Below are 7,932 nucleotides of genomic sequence, written 5' to 3' on the forward strand. Positions count from 1 at the left end.
TATTTTGTTAATCTTTTCAAAAAACCAACTCCTGGCAAGGAGCCAAGGAGAAGAAGCACCAGCTTTAGAAGCCCTACACCAACAGAAATAACACAAAGGATCCCACTTCACTAGAAGAAGACATCAAAGAGATTCATCAAAGTGGCAGTAGTAAGGCTCTGGACAAAACTCCACAGTTCCAGCTCTCTGATATTTTCTACTTCTGCTGGAAAGGAATGGAGACTATTATGGATGATGAAGTGACAAAGAGATCCTCAGCAGAGGAATTGGAGTCCTGCAACATGCTGAGCAGAAACCATTATAACTTCAGGTACATCACCCTTCAGCTTATGGTCCTGTGGCAGTTAGGAGGACTGATTTTGTACTGTTCCCTGCTGCCACTCAGGATAGCGCTGGCCTTGACAGGGATTAGCCTTCTAGTGGTGGGCACGACTGTGGTGGGATACTTGCTTCATATCTCGCCAATCGATGTGATCATCTTGGTCAGCGATGGCTATTATGCCACGGTGGGTCAAGTTCATGGGGGACACATAAGTTTGATTCAGAGAGCCATGGTGAAGACTTACCCACACATTAGGTTTGGGCGCTTGGAAGTGAAGGATCCCCACCTGGTGGCTAAGAGACTGACTGAAGAAGTGCAAGGTAAAAGCCTATGCTCATCTTCCCAGAAGGAACCTCCTCATCTTCCCAGAAGGAACCCAGAAGGATGTATCAATAACACATCGGTGATGATGTTCAAAAAGGGAAGTTTTGAAATTGGAGCCACAGTTTACCCTCTTGCTATCAAGTATGACCATCAATTCAGCAATGCCTTCTGGAACAGCAGCAAATAAGGGATGGTGATGTACCTGCGGCAAATAATGACAAGCTGGGCCATTGTCTGCAGCGTGTGGTACCTGCCTCCCATGACCAGAGGGGAAGATGAAGATGCCATCCAGTTTGCGAATAGGGTAAAATTCGCCATTGCCAGGCAGGGAGAACTTGTGGACCTGCTGTGGGATGGGAGCCTGAAGAGGGAGAAGGTGAAGGACATGTTCAAGGAGGAGCAGCAGAAACTATACAGAAAGATGATTGTGAGGAATCACAAGGACAAGAGCTGCTCATGAGCTTGCCTCGAGCTGGCTGGGGCCACCGTGAGGAGTGACCACAAGCTAGGAGCTGGAGTTGCTGCCACTGCCTCCACTGCTACATCCTTTCCAGACTCCAGGGCTCCCTGGGCTGCTCTGGATCCCAGGACTCTGGATTTCATCAAATGCAGTGGGATCCCTATGCACATGGTGCTACCTGCCCTTGGCAGTATGAACGGATGCTGCTGGGTGTCGCAATCCAGGATAAGATGCCTTGTTTCTTTTACAATAAGTCATTGGAGATGTCAGGCCTCTGAGTCCAAGCCTGCATGTATACATCCACATGGCCTGGGCTACTGAAGAACCACAAAAGTTGAAAATGGCTAGTTCTTGCCTTAACTCATGACATTACCTTGTGATATTCCTTCTCCTGGACAATAAGACTCTGGAGCTCCCCACCAAGCACCTTGTGACCCCCGCCACTGCCCGCAAGAGAACAATCATCTTTAACTGTAATTTTCTACTACCTACCCTAACCCTATAATACTGCCCCACCCCATCTCCCTTTCCTGACTCTCTTTTCAGACTTAGTCTGCCTGCACCCAGATGATTAAAAAGCTTTATTGCTCACACAAAGCCTGTTTGGTGGTCTCTTCATACGGACGCCCGTGATATTTGATGCTGAAGACCCAGGACAGGGGATCTCCTACAGGAGACCTGTCCTTGCTCTCACTCTATGAAGAGATCCACCTATGACCTCAGGTGCTCAGACCAACCAGCCCAAGGAATATCTCCCCAATTTCAAATCGGGTAAATGGTCTTTTCACTCTCTTTTCCAGCCTCTCTAGCTACCCTTCAATCTCCCTGTCTTTCCAATTCAAGTTCTTTTTTGTCTCTAGTAGAGACAAAGGAGACACATTTTATCTGTGGACCCAAAACTCCGGTGCTGGTCACAGACTCAGGAAGACAGTCTTCCCTTGGTGTTTGATCATCACGGGGATGCCTGCCTTGATCATTAACCCCCATTCGATTGGTGTCTGAACACCACGAGGACACATTCACCCACATTTCCTAGGTGGCAAGTCAATTGTGGGAATGCTTGCTTTGACTGCTCATCCACATTACAGCCCAGGGCTGCTCACCACCCCCTTCTCCGTGTCTCTACTTTTCTCTTTAAACTTACCTCCTTCACTATGGGCAATCTTCCACCCTCCATTCCCCCTTCTTCTCCCTTAGCCTGTGTTCTCAAGAACTTAAAACCTCTTCAACTCACACCTGACCTAAAACCTAAATGCTTTATTTTCTTCTGCAATACCACTAGGCCCCAGTACAAACTCAACAATGGTTCCAAATGGCCACAAAATGGCACTTCTGATTTCTCCATCTTACAAGACCTGGATGATTTTTGTTGAAAAACGGGCAAATGGTCTGAGGTGCTTGACATCCAGCCATTCTTTTACACATCGGTCCCTCCCTAGTCTCTGCTCCCAGTGGGACTTATCCCAAATCTTTCTTCTCTCCTGTCTGTTCTTTTGGTCTCCACCCCAAGCTCTGAGTCTTTTTTTTTTTTTTTTTTTTTTGAGACGGAGTCTCGCTCTGTCGCCCAGGCTGGAGTGCAGTGGCCAGATCTCAGCTCACTGCAAGCTCCGTCTCCCGGGTTCACACCATTCTCCTGCCTCAGCCTCCCGAGTAGCTGGGACTACAGGCGCCCGCCATCTCGCCCGGCTAGTTTTTTGTATTTTAGTAGAGACGGGGTTTCACCATGTTAGCCAGGATGGTCTCGATCTCCTGACCTTGTGATCCGCCCGTCTCGGCCTCCCAAAGTGCTGGGATTACAGGCTTGAGCCACCGCGCCCGGCCGCTCTGAGTCTTTTGAATCCTCCTTTTCTATGGACCCATCTGACCTCTCCCTTCCTCCCCAAGCTGCCCCTCACCAAGTCGAGCCAGGTCCCAATTCTTACTCAGCCTCTACTCCCCCACCCTATAATCCTTCTATCACCTCCCCTCCTCACACCCAGTCTGGCTTACAGTTTCATTCCATGACTAGCCCTCCCCCCACTTGCCCAACAATTTTCTCTTACAGACGTGGCTGAAGCTGAAGGCATAGTCAAGATTAATGCTCCTTTTTCTTTATCTGACCTATCCCAAATCAGTTAGCATTTAGGCTGCTTTTCATCAAATATAAAAATCCAGCCCAATTCATGGCCCATTTGGCAACAACTCTTAGATGCTTTACCGCCCTAGACCCAGAGAGGCCAGAAGGCCGTCTTATTCTCAGTATGCATTTTATTACCCTATCCACTCCCGACATTAGAAAAAGCTCCAAACATTAGATTCGGCCCTCAAACCCTACAACAGGACTTAATTAACTTTGTCTTCAAGGTGTACAATAAAAGAAAAGAGGCAGCCAAGTGGCCACATATTTCTGAGTTGCAATTACTTGCCTCTGCTGTAAGAGAAACCCCAGCCACATCTCCAGCACACCAGAACTTCAAAATGCCTAAACCGCAGTGACCAGATGTTCGTCCAGGACCTCCTCCCAAATAATTTTGCTTCAAGTGCTGGAAATCTGGCCACTGGGCCAAGGAATGCCTGCAGCCCAGGATTCCTCCTAAGCTGCATCCTATCTGTGTGAGACCCCACTGGAAATAAGACTGTCCAATTCACCTGGCAGCCACTCCCAGAGCCCCCGGAACTCTGGTCCAAGGCTCTCTGACCGACTCCTTCCCACTTAGTGGCTGAAGACTGACACTGCCTGATCACCTTAGAAGGCTCTGGACCATCACAGATGCTTCTGACCCTGACACCCATCAGTCTTACAGTGGAGGGTAAGTCTGTCCCCTTCTTAATCAATATAGAGGCTACCCACTCCACAATACTTTCTTTTCAAGGGTCTTTTCCCTTGCCTCCATAACCATTGTGGGTATTGACAGCCAGACTTCTAAACCTCTTAAAACTCCCCAACTTTGGTGCCAACTTGGACAACATTCTTTTATGCACTCCTTTTCAGTTATCCCCACCTGCCCAGCTCACTTATTAGGTCAAGGCATTTTAACTAAATTATCTGTTTCCCTGACTATTCCTGGGCTACAGCCACACTTCATTGCCACCCTTTTCCCCAGTTCAAAGCTTCCTTCGCATCCTCCCCTTGTATCTCCTTACCTTAATCCACAAGTATGGGATACCTCTACTCCCTCCTTGGTGACCGATCATGCACCCCTTATCATCCCATTAAAACCTAATCACCCTTATCTGCTCAATGCCAATATCCCATCGTACAGCAGGCTTTAAAAAGGTTAAACCCTGTTATCACCTACCCATTACAACATGGCCTCTTAAAGCCTATAAACTCTCCTCACAACTCTTTTATCCTACCTGTCCAAAAACCAGACAAGTCTTACAGGCTGGTCCAGGATCTTCACCTTATCAACAAAATTATCTTGCCTATCCACCCCCTGGTGCCAAACCCATATACTATCCTATCCTCAATACCTCCCTCCACAGCCCATTATTCTATTCTGGATTTCAAAGATGCTTTCTTTACTATTCCTTTATACCCTTCATCCTAGCCTCTCTTTGCTTTCACTTGGACTGACCCTGACACCCATCAGTCTCAGCAACTTAACCTGGGCTGTACTGCCACAAGACTTTGTGGACAGTCCCCACTACTTCAGTCAAGTCTTTTCTCATAATTTACTTCCTTTCCATCCACCTGCTTCTCACCTTATTCAATAGTTTAACAACCTTCTACTTTGTAGCCCCCCCATGAATCTTCCCAACAGGACAACCTCCTGCTCCTCCAACATTTTTCTCAAAAAGATATCACATATCCCCCACCAAAGCCCAGATTTCTTCCTCATCCATTACCTCTCTCAGCATAATTCTTCATAAAGACACAAGTGCTCTCCCTGCTGATCATGTTCCGCTAATCTCCCAAACCCCAACCCCTTCTACAAAGCAACAACTCCTTTCCTTCCTAGGCATGGTTGGGTACTTTTGCCTTTGGACACCTGGTTTGGCCATCCTAACAAAACCATTACATAAACTCACAAAGGGAAACCTAGCTGACCCCATAGATCCTAAATCCTTTCCCAACTCAACATTTATACTGACTCTAAATATGCTTTCCATATCCTGCACCACCATGCTGTTATATGGGTTGAAAGAGGTTTCCTCACTATGCAAGGGTCCTCCATCATTAATGCCTCTTTAATAAAAGCTCTTTGCAAGGCTGCATTGCTTCCAAAGGAAGCTGGAGTCTTTCACTGCAAAGCCATCAAAGGGCCTCAGATCCCATTGCTCAAGGCAAAAATTATGCTAATAAGATAGCTAAAGAAGCAGCCAGTATTTTCCTTTCTCCTCTATCACTCCCACCTACTCTTCCACTGAAACTTCCATGTATCAATCTCTTCCTACACAAGGCAAATGGTTCTTGGACCAAGAAAAATTCTTTCCAGCCTCACAGGCTCATCCCATTCTATCATCCTTTCATAACCTCTTCCTTGTAGGTTACAAGCCTTACTAGCCCACCTCTTAGAACCTCTCATTTCCTTTAAGACATCTGCCCTTTGTATCACTCCATCCTTGGCTACCTTGCCCTTGTTCTTCAGACTCTTCTCCTAACCTCTCTTCTTACTTGCTTATACCCAGCCCCATGAATAGCAGTGAAAGTTTACTCATAGACACTGTGCGCTTTCTCACACACCATAAAAGTAGAACCTCCCCTCTACCCAATTGCCCCATCAATCCCCATTACAACCTCTAAGGGTTGCTGCCTTCACTAAATCCCTAAGAGTCTGGGTGCAGGATTTCAAAGATGCTTTCTTTACTATTCCTTTACACCGTTCATCCCAGCCTCTTTTGCTTTCACTTGGACTGACCCTGACACCCATCAGTCTCAGCAACTTAACCAGGGCTGTACTGCTACAAGGCTTCAGAGACAGCCCCCATTACTTCAGTCAAGCCCTTTTGGTGCTCCCTCTCATCTTTTCACTTTACATTTCCAGTTTTGCCTTACAAAGGTCTCTTCTTCCTCTGTGACTCCTCCACCTACACGTGTCTATCTATCAATTGGACAGGCACGTGTACACTAGTTTTTCTTACCTCCCAAAATCAATTTGCAAATAGGGCCAACAGCTTCCTGTTCCCCTCATGACACCAACACTTCACTACTATTTTGTTTTGTTTTGTTATTATTAATACAAAAAGATAGGAATAGTCCTTGACTTACTGCTGAAAAAGGAAGACTCTACATTTTTAAATGAAGAGTGTTGTTTTTACCTAAATCAATCTGGCCTGCTATATGACAACATAAAAAAACTCAAGGATAGAGTCCAAAAACTCAGCAACAAAACAAATAATTATGCTGAACCCCCTGGACACTCTCTAATTGGATGTCCTAGGTCCTCTCAATTCTTAGTCCTTCAATACCTGTTTTTCTCCTTCTCTTATTCAGACCTTGTGTTTTCTGTTTAGTTTCTCAATTCAAATAAAACAGCATCCAGGCCATCACAAATCATTCTATATGACAAATGCTGCTTCTAACAACCCCACAATATCACCCTTTACCCCAAAATCTTTCTTCAGTTTAATCTCTCCCACTCTAGGTTCCCAAGCCACCCCTAATCCCATTCGAAGCAGCCCTGAGAAACATCACCCATTATCACTCCATACCACCCCCCAAAATTTTTGCCACCCCAACACTTCACCACTATTTTGTTTTGCTTTTCTTATTAATATAAGAAGACAGTAATGTCAGGCCTCTGAGCCCAAGCCTGCACGTATACATCCAGATGGCCTGAGGCAACTGAAGAACCTCAAAAGAAGTGAAAATGGCTGGTTTCTGCCTTAACTGATGACACTACCTTGTGACATTCCTTCTTCTGGACAATAAGTCCCCGGAGTTAACTGAGCACTTTGTGACCCTCACCACTGCCTGCAAAAGAACAACCCCCTTTAACTGTAATTTTACACTACCTATCCAAATCCTATAAAACTGCCCCACCCCATCTCCCTTTGCTGACTCTCTTTTAGTACTCAGCCCACCTGCACCCAGGTGATTAAAAAGCTTTATTGCTCACACAAAGCCTGTTTGGTGGTCTCTTAACATAGATGGGTGTGACAGGAGGAATGCCATTAAAGTCAACTCCTCATCTGTGCATGCTTTGCAGGCTCAGTGGTTGGGGAGATGTGGCCATGTTCATGTGCTAGGGGCATGGGACAGGAGTCTGTTACACATGCCCACGTGCCAGGGACGTGCTGGGGCAGCCACCCACTCTGGAGGAGAGGCACAGCTGAGGCACTGTGGCTGGCTTCAGCCTCAGCATTGCCTCTAGACTTAGAGCTCTGCAGACATGACAGGAAGGAAATTGTCATCTGCAGGGGCTGTCAGCAAAATGAAGGGTTAGAATCTTTTTTTTTTTTTTCACTTAAGTGCATTTATTCAACGTACTTATTCAAACTGAGAATTATTTCACCACTGATGTTCTTTTCTTTCTTTCTTTTTTCTTTTAGTTCTAGGGTACATGTGTACAATGTGCAGGTTTGTTACATATGTATACATGTGTCACGTTGGTGTGCTGCACCTATTAACTCGTCATTTACATTAGGTATATCTCCTAATGCTATCCCTCCTCTCTACCCCCTCCCCACAACACGCCCCAGTGTGTGATGTTCCCCTTCCTGTGTCCAAGTGTTCTCGTTGTTCAATTCCCACCTACGAGTGAAAACATACAGTGTTTGGTTTTCTGTTCTTGTGATAGTTTGCTGAAAATGATGGTTTCCAGCTGCATCCATGTCCCTACAAAGGACACAAATTCATCCTTTTTTATGGCTGCATAGTATTCCATGGTGTATATGTGCCACA

The 7,932-nt window shown here is 46.0% G+C and overlaps 1 pseudogene; it reads left to right on the top strand.

The window, feature by feature from the left end:
* Positions 1 to 215: 215 nt before the first annotated feature.
* On the top strand, positions 216 to 1,106 carry LOC105503843 (annotated as a pseudogene).
* The last annotated feature ends 6,826 nt before the right edge of the window (positions 1,107 to 7,932 follow it).

The sequence above is a fragment of the Colobus angolensis genome, unplaced genomic scaffold (genome assembly GCF_000951035.1).
Source record: "Colobus angolensis palliatus isolate OR3802 unplaced genomic scaffold, Cang.pa_1.0 Scaffold88, whole genome shotgun sequence".
Lineage (NCBI taxonomy): Eukaryota > Metazoa > Chordata > Mammalia > Primates > Cercopithecidae > Colobus > Colobus angolensis.